At 36.8% G+C, this 20,362-nt stretch overlaps 1 protein-coding gene across 1 annotated transcript in view; it reads left to right on the top strand.

Moving 5' to 3' along the window:
* Positions 1 to 20,362, top strand: part of LOC104408760 (neuron navigator 3-like) — a 263,938-nt gene that overhangs the window by 78,208 nt on the left and 165,368 nt on the right.

The raw sequence follows: 20,362 nt of genomic DNA, 5'->3' as shown, positions 1-20,362 counted from the left end.
TTTAAAGCTTTTTTCTGCAGAGCTGTAAAAGGTAAAGAAAAAAATTGAGTACCAGTGAAGTCAATAATTGTATTTTTCTGTTCTTACTTTTCAAATAATGTGCAGGTTTAGAATAAGTTTTTTCTCTGGCTTTCAGGCTTTTTGAAACAGTCCATAGTAAGAACATATGCAATTTCCTTAATAATAGTTATTATTTTAATTACTCATATTACAGCAGCACCTAGTGGCCCCAGCTGAGAACGCTGGGAACTCCAGCAAGAACTCTAATATTACATACACAGATCAAGAGATAATCGCTCTCTACTTTAATCACATTAAAACCTGCCATTCCAGACAGACAAGACAAACAAGAAGAGGCAAAAGCACAGAAAACTGATATGATTTCCCAAGGTTATGTAACTAGTTAGTGACCACCTAGGACTGCTTAGGGACCCACCAGTCTGATGTCTATCGAGCTTCATTTCCACGAGAGAAAGCTGAGCTGCAGAGAGAACTATTCACTCCAGCTTTGCATCTCCGAAGTGACAACAATTGGGTGGGTCCGTTCCCTGTTTATAGATAAATCTTTATGTGGCATAGGGATTCTGGATTTCATGTCTAGCTCTGCTACAGTTATGGGGGAAGCAATGTCAATGCATGCCCATGCTGCAGCATGTGGGAATCTCTCAGCAGCTCCTTCCATAAGCCAATCTCTCAGCTCAGCCAGACCAAAGAATTTGTCTCAGGTTCTGTTAGGCTCAAACCATGTACTGCAAAAGCTCCTCTACGCAGTCACACACCAGTATTTGTACAGTGCTAAGGTGTCACATTTAGCTGTTTTAACTTGATATAAATATATTTATTTATCCTTCTTTGATTCAGTCTCTTTACTGCATTGTTTTATCTCTACAGTCTGATCAGATTGTTTTCTTGCCTTTTAACGTACCAATTTTATACTGCTGATTTATTTGACTGAACTAGGAAGTTTAAAATGTACCGAAGTTAAAGTAGTTCAAACTTGTCAGCTTTCCTCTCAGAGCATCTTAGAGTCCCAGGTTTTGAGTCTGCTCTCCATTTATTTCCTTTGGGTTGTACACTGATCTAGCCTAGATGAAGGCACCATCTTACTGCCTTTTCAAGTTATTTTCTCTGGCAGTGTTTAACTTTGTTAGCCTACTCAGTTAATAATAGGGCAATTCTCTTCTTCTTGTAGTATTGGACTCTTGGGTGTTTGTAATGTGCAGAAAAATAATGTGGCAGAAGTCAAAGATAGTTTACATGTTTGACATATGCCAGTATGTATCAATATGTCCTGTTGGGATTTGTCAGAACATCAGCTGTCAGACCAGCAACAGTCATGATATTCCTATGAAATGTTAGCCATTTATTCACTGCTTTCATTTTAATGTTTTTAGTTAATAGACCTCAAAAATCCCACCACGCTTTTCTTTCACATATGTTTTCATGATCCTTGCACTCATAACTTGCAATTAAAGAGAAATGTTTTCTGTATTCATCTGCTATTTGATAGTCTTCCCAGGAGGGAAGCTTAAAAGAAGCTAGAGAGCGCTGACATGGATTGTCTGCTGCTGGAAACACTTGATATCCTCTGTAGATGATACTGATATCAATTCATAATTAATAACTACCAATATTCCCAAGTTCTGTTCCACCAACCATTTGGTTTTCTTCTTGCCAATGGCTTCATCTTTCAAATGATTTTTAAGGCATCTCAATTCAACTGCTACCTTAATTTGTAAACATCTTTTAATGCTTATTCTAAATATGTATAAAATGCTTCTTTTTTTTTTTTTTTAGGTTTCTTTTAGTTTAGTCTATTGCAGTGTCTTGCACTCTATGCTCATCCTGGCAATGATGTATAAAATACTCGCAGACAAGTTGAACTGGCTCCACAGGCCCAAGTTCATAAACATTAAAACCTGTGAACCCTAGCAGCATCCAGTTTCTGCATAGTTAGCTTTACAAGGATCCACGTGGCTGTTGTTATGCTCACACGTTTGATATCACACACAGGATCTGAGAACCTGAGATGTACAGGTGAATAAATTATTTCATAGACAAATCTCAGAAACTTTAAATAAATTTGCTAGAGAATTGATAAGATTTGCTTGTTTGCTGGGTAAATCTACCATGGTAAAAAGATTTGGGTATTTCTTACAAATGGTTTTAATAAATACAATAAGGATTTTAAACTTTGTGTATTATCATAGAATCATCATAGAATGGTTTCAGTTGGTAGTGACCTTAAAGATCATTTGCTTTCACCCCATCTGCCACAGGCAGGGACCAGGTTGCTCAAGGCCCCATCAAACCTGGCCCTGAATAGTTCCAGGGATTGTAACATGCATTCTCTGTCTAGAGTGTCATAAAGACTCTTTTGCTTATCTTGCCTATTTTATTCTTTACAACCATGCATTCATGAGGAATATGACACTACAGGTCTTTTTTTCATCGCCTTTTTCAATCCCTTCAATGGAAAATGATTGATACCACATTAATTTCTATCTTTTCTTTGTATGAATCATCTTTATTTAGAAGATAGTGGTCTTTGAAAGGTTTACCTTTTTATGCAACCAAAAGCTAATTAATTTCTGCTTCTTTAAGACATTTGTTTCTTTAATTTCTAGTATAAGTTCCCCCATTGTTTGGAAAAACAGGATAGTGTCCTGGGTAGAAAATATGTTATGAACAGTTTCTCTAATGGTCCAAAGATTCAATTTTTTTGTCTTCCTGAACACATCAGAAATGTACTGGAAGATCTCCAGTGTTTTGGCTCTAAACAGATCATGTCAAGCATATAGTAAGCATACAGAGCATCAAATTTAATCCATCCTGGGGTACTCAGAGAAAATGCAAGAGAATCAAAAAGTGCTGGACTGAAAATCTTTTTATGGTGACTTTTGCAATATTCTCCCTAGCGTATTTTACAAAACTAATGTTTCTATTCTTTTCTCATGTAGTCTACAGTTTTTCAGCTGCGGAAATAGTAAAATATATTCAAAGTTGCCAAAAATCTTTGGTATATTGCTTTTCAAGTTGATTTTTCCTTCAGAGATTGATGTTCTTTTATTAGCTATTTTTGCTTTTTTAGAATTAGCTCTTGCTATTTCCCATGAGAACAGTCTATGCCAGTACACATATGCACAAAAGCATTCTTAATTTCTATGAGAGTTGCATGAAAATACAAGGGAATGAGGGTCTTGTTTTGTCAGCTGTGCAGGTTTGGTGTGCTTCAATGAATGGAACACGAGACAGCAGTCTTATTTCCATAGTGTATGCTTACATATTTAGTTTTCAAAAATTAAATTAGTAGCCTGAAGTGTAGATCACTCTGTTCAGGGGAAGATGCAGTTTGCTAAGAGAGAGGACAAGAGGAAACAGCCAAAATAGCATAGTTACAAATCTCTGTTTAAAAAGTAGTCAGAACGAATGGCTTCCCACAATATGGGCAGGACTGAGTAAGAAACTCATTTCCCTATCCTCTGTGGTACGTAAGAGGTATCTGGGATTAAGTAATGGAGTAGCTTTAAGAGGAAAAAACTGAAAGTACTTTTAGAAAAGGATGGCAGGTTTACAGCAAGATATCTAGGGAAGCGATCTCAGTAAAGCCTGAAAAAAAAATTGTAGTAATTAAAATCTGAGCTCCTGTGAAACGTTCCCTGTGTCTATAGATAGGAAAGCTCAAATTTTAGCTGCATTACATAGAAAGTATCTGCAAGACAGTCATGGCTTGTGTGGGGGTGTTTGAGGGAGAACAGACTTGAATAACATGCCTAGGTATGGCTGTGTGGAAAGGATCAGAGGAAGACTAAGAGTTTTGTTCACATTGGCAACTAGTGGGAAAGATAGATAATTTTAATTTCAATGACAGTATTCTGATCTGGAACAGAGAAAGAAACAAGATTCTCCATCCAGTGACACTATACCTGTATTGTGGATTCTTGTAATCCAGGTCATCAGCTATTTGGCATGCCTACAGCACGAATATATGTAATTTTATTGGCCAGAGAAGTGTTCAGTGTACAACATCAAACACATCATGTAGGGGCCTTTACCTTTTGTACACAACATGTACAGCCATAAGAAGGCTGGTAAGCATGATTTCTTCTCGATTCTGTCAACTTCATGGCAATACAGATGGAATGCCATATCTTTTGCCTTCTTATGTAGACTTAGCATGGGATTTTCCAGTGTCATCTTAAAATTCCCCTCTGCTCTGCAACTATCCCTCTGTGCTAGGTGCATTATAAAAGAACTGATCCCACTGGTGATGAGCAGTCATGTTTGTGTTATGACAGGAACTTTCTCTTATGGGCTTCCTCAGGGAAAAGACCCTCATATCTTGGAGACCTGTTACCTCTTGGTGCAGACTCTGATCTGCCTTACTTAGAAATCGACATTTGGAATTTTTTTTCTATTAATGAAACCAGTTTGGACAAAAAGTAGATCAGATAGCTCCTAGTTGCTCTTGGTAACTGCACTTACTGTCCATACCTTTCCGCAGCCTCAAGCTAGGGTATTATCCAGAGCGGAGTTTTAGGAGGACATTTTGCCATCAGTGCAGGTAAGCCTGTCCCTGCACGTTACCCAGCTCCCAAAAATTGCAGCTCTTCCTTAGACTTTGTAAGTGGTGGCAGAAGTATTCTGCTCCCCATTCCCTGGGACGAATTTGTTATGGTAATGCACAGTTTATACGTTCTTTGGTGTCTCTCCTCCCCAGGGATTTACTTACCAGCTAATTCTGCATTTCTGAATCCAGCTTTTGTGGTTTGGCAGAGTAAAGCCTCATGGAATTCTTTTTTTGGAGGGAGTGTGAGTAAAAAAAAACGTTGGAGCCACATTGATGACAAATGCCTCTTTTCACAGTTTATTCTCTGCTATCTTGCAACAGTGGCATCCCTAGACTGAAGCAGGCTAGGCTGATACACCTCCATTATGAAAGGATCTAAGCAGATACTTATCTATGAAGGAAATGACACCCCTCAGCATGATATATGTTCAGATTTCCCATTTTCTGATGGTAGTTTCAAGTAAAGCCATATGATGTTTTATTGAACTAGCTATGCTTTCTGAGATTGTTCATTAGGTGGGTGATTTACACTCAACTTGTACCCTTAATGGGATTCCCAGGAAAGTACCCAAGACTGCCACAGCCAGGAGCATGTCTTAGCTATCCTTCTGAAGATGTTTTCTTGGAAAAGTCCTCTCATTTCACTGGGAGGCTCAGGGTGTGATCCTCCCTTTGAGAACCAACCCCATTCCCATACCCTTTCCCAGTGACTGTCCTCGTCTCTTCCAGGGAAGACCTCCTTGGACATGTTTGACATGTCCGGCCACCCAATCCACTGTAGAGTATACAGTGTACAAGATGGCTTCAGATTTCTTTGGCATTCACGGGGTGTTCAACCTGAGTGTCTTACTGAGTATGGCCTTGGCTGGTGATAAGAATGTAACTACTAGGATGCATTTTCATTTAGCTTTGCTCCAGTTTTATAGGGCCCTAAAGCTTATACCTGCCATCTGAGAAATCCTGTGGTATACATTTCATATGTCATGTCCTGGAGCAAAAAGTAGTGAAAAATTATTACCTAGTCTTCTACACATGCAATGCCCATCTAGAAATAATGTGGATGGCAGTTTTATCCTCTTCCGTGTGTGGGGATGCGGCTACTGTGTTGACCCACTGTACTGAACATCTAGTTATACCTGACCGTTTTTAATTTGCTCAGGGAACTGAACGTTTTGGAGAGTGAAATAAGCCCTTTCAAACTCCTGAATCATAAGTGATTAAGTGCAGGACAAAATTTTAGAAGCTGACTTACAGGACTGGACTCTTCCTCTCTGTTTTAGACATCAACAAACTCTTCTTATAAACCGGTGTGTACCTTACAGGGGGCCCATGGCTTTTCTGTGTAATCTGATGTGCCACAGAATTTAAAACTTTTCTGGTTAACAGCAGTGCACATAGGAACGTCTACAGTGTTGAATATGAATAGATATGGCATGAATGGTTACAGAAAGCAACATTTCCTTCCTCAGTGAAGAAATTAAAGTTTGTTTTCTGTTTGCAGATGAAATTAAAGGCTAGAGTAAAAATGAAAATCAGAGTATCAAAAATAGAGGTGTGTGGTACCCCAAAAGAAAAAGTAAAAGAGAAAAACGAAGGTCCATCTAAGGATACATTATGTGAATAATTGTGACAATATGAATGGAAGGAATAAAGAAAGGAAAAAGGACAGAATTTCTATAAGGGTAAGGGTAAAGATGTTAATGTTAAAGATGGTTGACATTCAAGGGTGAAGATGTTGGAATTCGGGTTCCAAGTTTTGTTGAAAGATTATTAATGTTATTAACATAGCCAGTTTGAGTAAGATGAGGGGCAAATTGGTTTAGCATAGAATCATAGAATGGTTTGGGTTGGAAAGGACCTTAAGATCATCTAGTTCCAACCCCCTTGCCGTGAGCAGGGACACATCGCACTAAACCATGTCGCCCAAGGCTCTGTCCAACCTGGCCTTGAACACTGCCAGAGATGGAGCATTCACAACTTCCTTGGGCAACCGATTGCAGTGCCTCACCACCCTCACTGTGAAGAACTTCTTCCTTATATCTAATCTAAACTTCCCCTGTTTAAGTTTAAACCCATTACCCCTTGTCCTACCACTAGAGTCCCTAATGAAGAGTCCCTTCTCAACATCCTTATAGGCCCCCTTCAGATACTGGAAGGCTGCTATGAGGTGTCCACGCAGTCTTCTCTTCTCCAGGCTGACATTTCTAAAAGCTCTAGAAATGGAAGAGAAAATATAGATGGGCTGAGAGCTGGACAGACAAATAGAGTAATAGTTTTGTGGGAGACCAGACATGTTTTTATTGTGGGGGAAGAGGAAGCTAAGGAAAGAATGGGAGAACTGCTGCAGGTGTTAGAACTAGTAGAGCATAATGCATGGGATGCTCATCTCTCCTGCCTAAGGATGTTACAGCCTTGGAAAGGAAAAGCAGAAGGCAACAAATTCATTGCTTTTTTGATATGATTTGATTCTGGTTTGGCTTTTTGTTAGACCTCTTTATTCTACATGGAAACAAGAAGTTCTCTTTATATCCAGAGAAGATCCGAGAACATTAAAAGAACCACAGGATTTATGATAATCCCTCTTCACAGAACAGCTCAGAGTTACTCACTCGCATCAGGCACTGAGATGCATATTCCCCTGAGTCACTCACATTTGACTGTCTGAAGTCATAAAAGAAAATGCCACAGGAACACATCCTGGGTATTATTTTACTAGGCTGGAAGAACATTATTCATTAAATAGAAATTGTATGCAGCTATTAGCCTTTTTGTTTAGGCCTACAAATTCCTAGTCCTAATAATGCCTGGAATCACATGAGAATAACTCATCTAGATGTTAATGAAATAATCGTGTCATAAGAAGTACTTATACTGTGATGGTCTCAGTATCCATGAAAGAAGACGTTAGGTTGGGGTTGGATTTGCTTGGTTAGGGTTGCTTGATTAAGGTTGGGTTAAGTTTATGCACATTTTGCTTTTGTAGACCAAGATTGCTGAACTCAAAACTATTTTTTTGTTCCTTAAAATCAACTGTTTTCCTTCATACCTTCTTCCCCCACTCCTGCCCATCCCCACCAATTCCTTGAACTCCTCCTCCCTTTAATCTATATCTGGAATATTCCAGTATCTCCATGCCACTGCGGCATGCCCATCTCAGCCATGTCTTCTCCCATCCCTCAACTGTGTTTATCAGGAATGTCACTGGATCAGAAACTTGATTTAAACTGTATTGGGAGGATATACAGAGATGAAATTTCCCCCCATCTGTAGTTAGCTTTCTGTGCTCTTCAATGTTCTAGGTTTTCTTTTTCCCTGGAATTTTGGAATTGATCAAATATATAATTGTGATACAGTTGCTTAGACAAAGAAATGATAAATAAATGGCCTTGAAACCTCCATTAATAGAAATTCACTGGAAATTTGTAACATGACCATGCACTTAAAATGCATGCTCACAAATTGACTATGACGTGCGTTTTAGAAAGCACCTGTTGGTTATAGTCATTAATACTTTTTTTTCCCAGATAGCAGCAGCAGGATTACAATAAATATGTGTGCTTCATGATGGTGTATTTTTATCATCTTCTATAGGGATATTATGTTATAAATACTAGGAATGTCTAGAATGTTCAAGGGATTTAAAAATAGAGAAGAAAGTGCGTGATGTTCAGCTGAACAGCAAAAATGCATATTTAAGCTGAACAAGAAAATAAACAATGTCTCTGAAGTGCTTTTATTTTACAGTATGTCCAAACAAGGCTCTCTGGCAATTTTGAGAATTTGTCATCTTTTATAGATTTTTATCAAATGTCTGATTATTTTGGAACTGTGGTGAAATGCCCGTTTCTTTTATGGTTATAGTTGAGGACTTCTATTTAAAGATTTTCTAGCCACTCCCTTTACAATACTTCTGATCAGACTGTCTTTATAATTTTGTGTGCTATATGTTAGTTAAGGAAAGTTATTGTTCCATGTCTGTGAAATCTTGAATTTCCTCAGAGAGGCATATTGAGAGATTTCAGCATTGATATCTGCAAACAATAAATGAGGGCACACACCAAATACGAATATCATCATCTTTTATTTGGTTGGGCTGGGAAATCCCACTATCGGGAAGATGTTTTAATAGAGATACAGGAACTACGCAGCTGTCCATAAAATGCTATCTGTGGTGTAATGTGTAAAGCAGTAGAGGGTGCCAGAAAGCAACAAGTTGTGCCTTCCATTGTAATTAATGGAAAAAGAAAGGTATTGTAACGAGCAATGTTAGGGTGGAACAGGGTTTGCATTGTGAATTCAGCTGCAGAAGGAAGGGAAGATGTAACGCTTCTTGTAATGGTTAAGCACTTACATGTGCTTAAAATTAAAATAAACACTGTCCAACAAATTGTCAGCCTTTGGAGGTATTGAGTGTTACATTATGCCTAGGTGACAGAGCTTGTCTTTTAGTGGCTAATCATCTTTTAGTGGCTATACATACCAAGTATTTCAAAGCTTGGCCTTATAGCAAAGAGGCTGACAAGACAGGAGGATAATAAAGTAACACAGAATATTCCAATGATGCAGTGTGTTAATTGCAAACCAACATTGTAATAAAACCCACACTGTTCTTCTACATTTGTAATTGTGCAGCTCATCAAAAAAGATTTTACAACCTTCCCTGCTTTCCTACTTGAAAGTAAAATACCAAAAATTTGATGTCAGAGAATGATGTGTTTCGGCAATATTGCACTACTTCTGCAATATGTACAATTGAATGTTAGAAAATAAAGGGAAAAAACAGAAAGTAGGTGCGTGCTGAAACAACTATGACAGTCCAGATGTATTTTCCCACTCTGCCCTTGATCTTTGCTGGAACAGGAGTTGCCTACATCTGCTGCAGCTAAGTGCTAGCCTGTTTCAGGGAAAGAATGCCAAATCTGCTTGATTTTACGGCGTCTTTTACAGACTCACCATTTTGGAGTTCCTTGACTTTTATGCAGATTAACTTATCTAACCTTCCACTTTTATTTGGCAGTAATTATCCACAAAGAATAAAGTCCTCTTTGAACCCTGTTGCAAATCCACCTACAACCTCTCTCCCCAGTGCCCTTTTGCTGGCACATGTGAATGAGCACACACTGCTGCATCACAGCAGTGGTCCTCAGGTCAATATGCCCCCTGAGAATGGCAATGTGACAGGTGACTTAGTAAGAACAATTGACCCTGGCAATTTTTTTGCTCCATTCTCCTCCTTTTTTCCCAAATATCTATTCTATTAGGGGGATTAGAGGGTACTTCTTTGCTTGCTCTTTCAGTGTTCATTTATGCACTACTATTGTGGTCACAATTTATTCCATGAAATGTCAAAATTAATCATGCTGTATTTATCAGAAAAAATTTTGCATCTCCTACAATCATGTGCACAGCCATGGGAGTATGTGTAAAGTATTCATGTTTTTTCTCATTGATTGCAATTACTGCTCTGCCAACCTGCTCCTGCTGTCAGGAGTCCACGGATCCAACCGATCTGGAATGGCATGAGGTGCCATTGGGCAGCTGAAATTCTGTATTACAACAGATTTTAGCAACACTGAACTGGACTTGGATTCTGATGTTAACTCTAAATATAGACTCTGTTATGGTTGGTGAGCCTATTATAGGCAATACTATTGAGGTACACAAAGGTAAATTGGCTTAAGCTAGCAGTGGAACAGGCAAATTATCACAAAGACTGCTTATTTCAACAGCATTAACTAATCCTTTTTCATGTAAAGGCTTTTGATCTGGTTAATTAAAACATTAACACAATCTTTTTTTTTCGTATACCTTGTCTGTTTAAATCCACCATGACCTGAAACTTAATACACAAATCATTAGAATACAGTACAACCATTTTTTTTTCAGCAGAAATAAATAGTATAAATACAGTAATCTATTTGGCAGCTTTGTGATTTGCAAGAATTATTTAAAACACTCCTAGTCTGAGGAGTCTGTTGACCATATGATCAACAGATGATCATATGACATAAATCAGAGCTATACTTATTTTAAGTTGGCCGAGTGTCTGGATATGAATTAGTCTGGGCAGGGTTCAGTTTCAAAGTCAATCCAAGATACTTTTTTTTTGTTTGTTAGGACTTGATTGCATTCAATCTCACAAACTGACCACAAATAATTTTTTGCTTTTTGAAGTGTTTGTATGAACTTAAAGCATTTGTTTACCTTTGCAGTTTTTAGCAATTCTTTGAGGTGGCATCCTGACCAGCACTAAACCTATGAAGTACTAAAAGCTGAATATGAACAGTCTTCCTGAAATAGAAATGTGTTTGTATTATAGCTTGTAGCTTTTGGCAGTCTTTAATTCTGTAATAATTAGAATATGCTTTGTTTAGGCTTGTATTGTCAGCTAATTGGAACCTTGTTTGAATTATTCATACCTCTTGATTCTTCAGAGTTTCTTTGGAATTACAATAGGAGTGTACCAATGACATTTCCCTCTAGGGAAAATATGCCACAAGAATTTTCTTTGTCTCAGTGGTTTCTACGTTGGAGAACTGGGACCTATTTGCATGTGAAATAAATAACAGTTCGTGAAGTTAGATAGCTACAGTTTTGCCTATTCTAGCTGCACCCATGACTAGCTAGCCAGCATCCCACTCTTGTGGGCTGTTGTGCCTGTCACTCACAGATATTCTAATTCCTTCTAATAATAACTTTAAATTGTTTGACGTTTTTTGTAAAAGCTCTCTGTTCATGGACAGATTAGCAATAGCACTCCACAGTAAACATATGTGCAAGGGTGTCTTCACAGTTCTTGTATAATAAGGCTTCTGTTTGGATTTCTTAGCATAAACAATTTCGAAAGATTTATATCTTTGCATCATCTAAATGAATGTATTTGAGGATATTTGCTGCTCTAAAGCCCAGTAAATGCTTATTTTTCAAGTAATACTGGCTGTATTTTGAAACTTGAAAACACTTGGATAACTATTTAAAAAATTGCTTCCTCCTACACTTCACACTTCATTGGCTACAACTGGAAGTGAAGTGACAACAAGCAGTAAGTGCTTGTTAAGGCCTCATTTTATAGGCTCAAGCACTTCTAATGTTTCTATTACAACATTTGGATAAAAAGACAAGAAAAAAGATCCTGTCCCTATTGAGCTTAAGAGCAGATATCCCATTGCTTTCCATGATTCCAGATCTAGACACCAGATCTTGTGAAAATGTGGAAAATTTTTCCCATGTTTATGAGCACATAGCAAAGAGATAGGTAACTGTGAAGGATATTTTATAAGCATCATATGAAAACATATACAGCATGACTTAATATTTCCTTGTATATTATGCGAAACAGCATAAAATACAATGCTCAAGTACATTAGCAAAAGTGAAAGCCTGAGCCTGAGTCTTTCGTATTATCTGTATGACTTTTAAAGATGTCTCATTTATTCTTTGAATAGTTTTAATAAACTGTGACATTTTGTTTCTTTTGAATCTTTTTCTTTAGGGCTTAGATCAATGTGAATCAGTAATGCGAAAACTAAACTTAAAGGAAAACCCGTTCCCTCCTGCATATATCTTCCCATGTTCCAGCTGGAACACTAGCCATATAACTTTAGACCTAGAGAAATCTCTGGGCTGTACTTTTAGAGGCTGCTAATAACAAGTATTTTTGTCACTTTTCTTCTGATGAGCTCAATGTCTATAAATATTTTTCAGGGTAATATGCAAAATATATCTAATTAAAAAGACATCTGAACGTATACAAAATCAAAAGGCCAGGAGGATAGGAGTGAATTTTCACTGTCTCTCCTGTGTAAGCAATAATATTAAGACTCCTGGTGTAGTCCAGAGGGAGGGTTAAAAAAGCATAAAGTATATCTGGATGGATTCCATTTGCAAAGTTCAGGAGATGCTGTGAAATGCCTCATTGTTCACCTGTTTATTTCTCTTTTAAAGGATTCATCCCATCACAGGTTGTAATTGCCCTTATTTCTAAAAGCTGCTGGTTTTGATGAGCTAAATGAAGTTGCTATGTACTAAATAGTGGTGAAGGAGAGAACTGGAATGCTTTCAAAGGTTTAATTAAATGTAGTAAATGAACTCTCTGTTGTAGACTCTCTTTTGACCTAATGGAGAGAAACTCCTCTGTTTTAAAGAAGCACGTGTTTTCACATTGCCCTCCAATTTTCAGAAGTTGACAAATTCCATAAAGATTTAGACATTTGGTACCTTGCTGACTCAGAAGTGTTGCATAACTAAAAACAAATAAGAAAAGATTGTAGGCAGGCTCACTGAAGCGATGCATTGCTTTTAAAAAAAATACTGTTTAAACAGAGTTCCTTTTATTATTGCCTTAAACCCCATCCTCCCCGGGTAATAATTATCTTCAATTTTGTGTTCTTAGTGCATGTGTAGAGCTCTTTCACAGTGGTGGTTGTGGCCACAGGCTTGTGAAGATGAAGGGAAGGGGGTTACTTTGAGACTCTAGAAGAGAATTTTTGCCTAGGCTTTGCTGTTGATCCGTACTGCTTCAGAGTCATATTTTAGCTTTCTAAGAAATTCATGCAAGATACTGAAATATTTCCATGGTTTTCTGAATCCAGATCCAGGAGTCTATTCAAGACCAAGTCCAGCGCTATATTCCAATCAAAAATCCAACACTTTCTTCCCACTGCTATTACAGCAGCACAGAAACACTTCAGAAATTACCATTGTTGTATTTTGTGCTTTACAATGTCTGCTGTAGAGACTGATGTATAGAAATGGGTAGGGCAAATGCAGCTAAGACACAGAAAGAACAGTGGGTAGGAAAGGAAGACCAGAGAAGCAAGATCACATGGTGGTATAGATGAACAGAGTAAAATTTTGCAATCTTATGTTGGGATTTTTAGTGTTTATGAATAGAGGGGTTTTTTTGTTTTGTACATGAAAATGACCTGCAGATGTTCATAATGATCTGCTTGGCCATCTAAAAATTGTGATTAGGATTAATGCTTTTGTTTAGAATAATTGAATTGTTCATTAACTTGTGGATGTGTACAAACAGAAAAAAAAACCAAAAACAACAAACCACCAAACAAATTCTATTTGACATTACAGAGATTATCTCACATCCACCCCAAGCTTCCCAAGCACCAAGGCAGGGACTAGGTGAAAGACCTGCAACACCAATTGTCACATTCATGTTCCTGACAGGACTGACAATAATGCATGCCAAAAAGGATCCATTTCCCACTGTAGCATTTTCTTAAAAACAATACACACCCCAGCTCATGCTCTGACCTCAACAGTGACCTCATACATTCTTTTATCAGCAGGTCAGTACATATGTCTGTTGAATTCTCCAAGTATTTGAGAAGTTAATTTGTTTTCACATTTCTGGGTTTACTGGTTATATTTCATGTTTGGACTACATGATGGAAGAATTTGATATGTGTGTTCCTTAGTATCTGCTGGAAAAGGAAGTGGAAGGTATTTCAGTTTTAAATAACACCATCATCTTTTCCTCAAAAAAACCCCACTAATAATTAAATAATTCCAGCATCATTTCCTAAAAATTTTTGCCTGGGAGGCCTTCTACATACCAGCAGTTATTATCCTCTAAGGTAAAATTCTCCCCAAATGCCTCCAGTAAATCAGTTTTTAATTTGCATATATGGTCTCTTATTGCAAAGTCAGTGCTTAGTTTGGAACAGTTTGTTGGGCTGATGTTACATGGTTCACTGATATTTTTATTGAATGCTACTTAAATTGTACTATTGAAAGTAATGAGGAGTTAGTTAGTAAAAACTTAAGCTGAATGTGTGTGCGTGTCAGTGTATTCTGCTTAACACCCTGAAATGCATTATGATTTCCATAGAAAAATTGAATGTGCCTTGCATCTGGGTGAGGTAACATGCCACGTGCAACAGCAAGTAAGCAGAACACACGTAGTATCTCCCAGCAGGACTGCTAACACCTGTTTTAGCTGGGTGGGTTTTCAAATCTACACCGGCCATGGAAACTTGACATTGCCTTCCAGTATAGCTACAGAATATTATTGCAGTAAGCTGCCGTGTTTGGAGCTTGTGGGAAATAAATTATCAGAACATAAATAATATGGTTTTTAAGTCTCTGCCCTTCTTTGTCCTTTTGCAAGTTTTACTGGAGAGTTTATCTCCCAATTTTCCTTCAGCCCATTTCCACAAGGTGAACTGAGAATTCATGGCAAATTTCACACAGTCCCAGCAGCCTTTGGTTAAGGGAACAGTGCAATGTGCTGCCTGCCATACCAGTATCTTGCCCAGAGAATATAGATGTGAAACTTGAAGAGTTTCCTTAGTCAGGTCACTAAATTTTGCATTAGTCTGAGCCACATTTTTTCCCTTTGCATTTACTTCCATTTTTTTAAGAACTGGTTGTATTCTCTGCTCTTAATAAATGTCCTTATGTAGTAGTAGTAGTAGTAAAAATATTTTTTATTAGATAATAATACTATATACAGTTTCTTCACAGGGAATCTTGATGGAAATATAAGGACTTTCTCATATAAGACAGTCTGGCACAATAATAAAAAACTTTTAGTAGTAATTTAGTATGAACACATATATATGTTAATAAGCAACTTTAAATATGCAAGAGACAAGAAAAGAGATGGCTTGCTTTCAGATGTGTTAAACTAGTTTAACCTGTGCAATATAATAAGAAACCAGTCTGCTTGTTAGAGTTCGATTATAATACTTGTAAAATAAGTCCATAGGAATTTATTTCACATTGTTCCTTTTGAAAGTCTTTAATCCTACTCTTTTATTCTAGCTAGAGTATAGATAAATTTGAGGAGAAAACAAAAAAAAAAAGAAGATATCTTCTGCAGCAGAATCATTCCTTTTGGAATACCTAGGAATCAACTATTGTGGATAAATACAGCAATGCAGTTTAGTGAAAATATTACAACAATTTTATTAGTAGAATTTTGTGACAGCTTTTCACAGAAAGCAGGTAAATCAATAACAATGCCAGGTCGAATGGGGTGCATGGCATAGTAGGTGTTTCTCATAATGATTGAGATTACTGAGTGGTACTTTTAAAAACAATTAAGTCTTAACATGTTATAACAAATAATTGTATACTTTTTATAGATTAGATACATTCTGCACTACAGAATATGTACAATTAAGGTTTTTTCTATATTTTGATTTTATCTTTGATTGATCTTTGCAATTTTTTCTAAAGACATGTGCAGACCTTCAGATATGCCAAACATCTGTTTTCAAGTGAAGAACAGACGATTCTTATTACTGAATATTGCTTCAGTGATCATTTAAGAATCACCTAGACTCACAAAGTGTTGAAAGTTTGGCATTTGAAGAATGGATAGTCAGGGGGATAAAGACATCAGACTGGATAATCCATTTTGGTATACCAATTTTAATCTGGAAAGATGCTTTTGACTTCAGTTGAACCTCCTTGGTATAAGCCAGCTATCAACCAGAAATGGGTGTTTGTGTCCAATACGCAGCCTTACAAAATCATAGTACATATAGATATGTACAAAGCAAGTGTGATAGTAAGTATACTCAAAGCAGGCAGTATACTCAAACACTTGGTTGAAATGGAGAAAGTTCTAACGTTGTTTGATTTTTTTTTTTGGTGAAGAAAATACTGGGCCTGTGACTAATTTGTACATAGTGAAAAAGGCTGATTGTCCTCCTGGCTGGTTTATAAAGTCTGGCTTTGTTAAATAATCTTAGTGATAAAACTGAGGATAAAACATATGTCAGTATAGAACTGCAGTCATGTCCTTTTTACATATCTAACTTACAGCTTTCTAGCCCTTTGCTTTAAGGAGAGACAAAACAGGAATACAAACCAGTGAAACCAGCTGGGAAAAAAACCCATAAGGAACAAAGTTACGAGCCAAACAAAAAATCTGGGTGTTTCCCACACCACAAGTGAGTTGTCAACAAGTCACAATATGTGCAATGGATGAGTCAATTAAGAACAGAAAGTGAAATAAACTTGTCCTCAGTCTCTGAGAACAGCTTTAGGCATAGCGAATTGTTCAAGACTATTCATTTGGAAAAAAAAAATTAGACCTTTTAGGTAACATGTTTGTGTGTGACATTTAAACAGGTGTCTGTGAGAGTGTACATGACCAATTCTCATGCTGTTCTCTATTAAGCGAGGGAAGATCAGAGTTTAGGCCATGCACCCGTGGAAATATTTACAGTTTCTTCAGAACATTCTATATAACTAAGTCTACTATGGAGAGTTTCATTCTCTCACCAGCTCGTCTGCAGCAAAAGTGCTTTTATCCACACAGGAAGGTATCTTGGTTGCTTGCCTGAATCTCTGTTCTTTTCAGAGCCTGCAATTAAGACCAGATCACTGGCACTTCACTTACTACTAATAAATTAGCCAGAATTCAAAAGCTAGTGTGTCTCCTCCCATGCTCAGTCCATATGAAAGTCAAACAGACAAACAGTATCTGCTCTTCCATTTTTCATTTTATTCATTTTATGCAGCATGTGTATTGTGAATATTTAGAGTCTGGGATGCTACCTGTAAGGCCTGAATTATATTCTTACTTGACTTTTGATTCTACTAGTGCTACAGAACTTGAATGAGGATGAGCTGTGTGACAACAATAAATTATTTTCTAATTTTGCATTCTTTTAAATCCATTGACCTCCACAAATTTTGTTAGTGATGAATAATCATGGGAAAGAAAGACTCAAACACAGGTCTCTCAATTCAGGTCAATACTGTGGAGAAATTTAGGAAAAAATCTTGCTGATAAAATGTGTTTCAAATACAGTCACTGTGACACAGAATGTCTAATGCTATAATACTGATCTCAAAGAAATACTATTTAATATTGGTATTGGAAAAAAATCAACGAATACTGAAGAGTTTTATGGAGGTTTTGTGTTCTGAAGGTGAGTATATGTTTGACTCTCTGGATTTCTGTGGCAAACTATTATTTCCATGAGTGTCCCTAATCAGCCCTCAGGAACATTAGAAAACTACAGAGCAAATCCTTTGCCAGATTTTATCTGGGGCTTAAGGTCATGAATCAGAATGTCAAAACACACACAGAGCTGTGGAAGATAGCACTGAATGAAGTGCTAACTGAAATTACTGTTTTACGTTTGCTGCCAAAATAATTGAGTATTTGAAGAGCATATATGTGTATAGAAACACTCTGCAATAATATGGCAGTATATTTATAAAGATGCCTCATTCTTCTGGAGGAATCCATCTCAAAATATGCAAGTAACAACTAATGTGTATGTGTCTGTATGTGCTTTTGAACTATATTGTCGTAAACTTAACAAGAGAGAGTTAGTCATACCACTATATTTTTCAGAGCTTCTTATAAATGCAGCAAAACATAATGCTGTATTAGTCATCATTACTTGTTTTCTGAGCATCTCACAATTAAATTTATGTTTGGAATTGAAGTAAGTGTTGTCTGCCAGACAAAAAAGATGAAAGCCAATCTTGGTAACAGCAAAAATAATTATAATAAATGGACATATTCTATATGTTGAGTCACTGGTGAGTACAATGCCACAAATGAGCTCTTCCTGTATGTCTGGTAACTGCTGGGTATTAAGTACTACTGTTTGTCTATTTGCAAGTCCCACAGTCTGGTTTAGTGATTTATTTCTGTCAGTAAAATTTCAAATAGCTTCCAGTCAAAAGCAGATTATCCACAACTACACAATGTAAAATGTTACAGCAGATTTGCAATGTATCTTTTTTGTATGCCACATAATTTATTAATAGTGTCACGGTTGTGGTATTTCTGCTTATTTGTACATCATCATTTGGACTATAACCCCTTAAAATGTGAGTATAGAAATACCTTGGGGATCGCTAATATTTATGGTGTAAGTATTTCAGATACTGTTTTCATACTGCTGTGTGTATGAACAATATTAAAAGGATCTTATTTATGAAAGAAGCTTAATATATTTTAAGTATAACTCCATAGGCTTAATTTAAAAAGCATCAAATGGTGTTATCTACCTGATAACACCAGTATTCTTTATCACAGGAGCTGGAGTAAAATCAGCTCTTCCACTCCATCTGGGAAACTGCTCACCAGAGATTGGAGTAGCAACAAATGATGATGATGCCCACAAATCTTAATTCCTAAATGATCATCCTCTTAGTTGAGTTTATCTATACTCACCATGCTGGAGCTACATTTCAGAATTATTCTTGAGTTTTCATAAAGAAGTGAATATATTATCAGAGTTAGTTTTTTGTTACCTCTGAAAAGCAAGCTCTTCTAGTATTGATTGACTTTCAACATGGTTAATTGAGCAGCTAAGTGAACAAATATCTACGTGGCAATGCAGGTCTACTATATCATTAATTCTTTATCACATTTATAGGTTTTAAGCTTTAAGGTTCAATTTCCACTCTTCTGAACTTGAAGTGTCTCGAACAATGAAATTTGGGGAGTGACAGTGATGGAGAGTTCACCAACAGTCTGATCTTGGCAACATCTGCCTGTACAAGCAAATGTGCAAATTTGAGTTGATTTTCTGTATCTTGATATGTACTATTTGGATTCAATCTCTACATCCTGAATTCTGTACTGTAATGAACTATATTGTCTGCTACAACACTTTGGAATTCTGATGATACTATTTGTGATACTGATGAACATTATCTCTGTTATAAACTGGTACTTTTTGCAAGCAAAATTCACTGCAAAATTATGGGCATATATAAGATACAAACTTTGGTTTTTGCCCATGTATGTTAAGTTTACACTGCAAAATGTTCAGCCCTTGATATTTAAGCAGGTAGAGTTCTAGATATGCAGTGTCAGCTCTAGGAAGAGTTTACCCCAGTGTATAATAAGCCCACCACTAACTACTTAAATAAACATGGACTTCAGGGATTCATACCACTCTTGATTGAAACAGTATTGAGGAGTGGGAGCTGCTTGAATTCTCTCAGAACTTTTGTAATTGCAAAATTACTCTCATCTGTTAGTAAGTTTGAATAAAAAGTGTTTGGGTCTGCTAGGGTTTGAGTTCAAAGAATAACTGTGGTTTGCCAAGGCAAGAAGTAGGTAATTAGAGCAATGTTTAGAGACATGCTGAAAGCTTCAAAATGGGACAACTTTAAGGCTAATATTTTCTAGACTGGAGAGGAAAGAAAGTGAAAATAACCCAAGAATGTATTAATGCATGTCTCATTGAATCTCCTAACAGTTCCTCAGAGTTGTGTAGTAACAGCACTTATTATCAGAAAATTAACTGTAAGAGTTATTTTCTGACATTTTCCATGTATTATGTGGCTGTGAGTTGCCACACCAAACTTGCTCAATTCACAAGTCAAAACAAGACTTTATTATAAGGCTAACAGTGCAACCACAGTCTATTGTCTGAAAGTTGGCCGCTGCTATTGCTTCATACACCACCACCAAGAGGGATGACTTTGGACATAGTGCTTTTGTTGCAGTTCTCTTGGTGAACTTTGAAGCAAAACAGAATTTGCTTTGTAGTTCTGAAATATATTGAGTCATTTGTATTAATGGTAATGACTAGTTTTGTCTGAGAGTTCAAGAGATGTGACTTCAAAGACACATGCTGTAGAAATAGATGTTTGTATATAATATGTATATAAAAATGTAACCAGGTGACATTAGGGTATTTTTCACCTTAAATGTATCTTAAGGTTTAATGTATCAGGCTTACTATTTACTAAGTGTTCAGTATTGCGGATAGATATTGACATGTTTTCACAACACATTATTCCTTAAATGTTCTCTAATAAATAATGTGTTCTGAACTGCTGCAG

Source organism: Nestor notabilis, unplaced genomic scaffold (assembly GCF_000696875.1).
Source record: "Nestor notabilis isolate BGI_N333 unplaced genomic scaffold, ASM69687v1 scaffold287, whole genome shotgun sequence".
NCBI lineage: Eukaryota > Metazoa > Chordata > Aves > Psittaciformes > Psittacidae > Nestor > Nestor notabilis.
The sequence above is the reverse complement of the archived record's forward strand: the minus strand, read 5'-3'. Positions and strand labels throughout refer to the sequence as shown.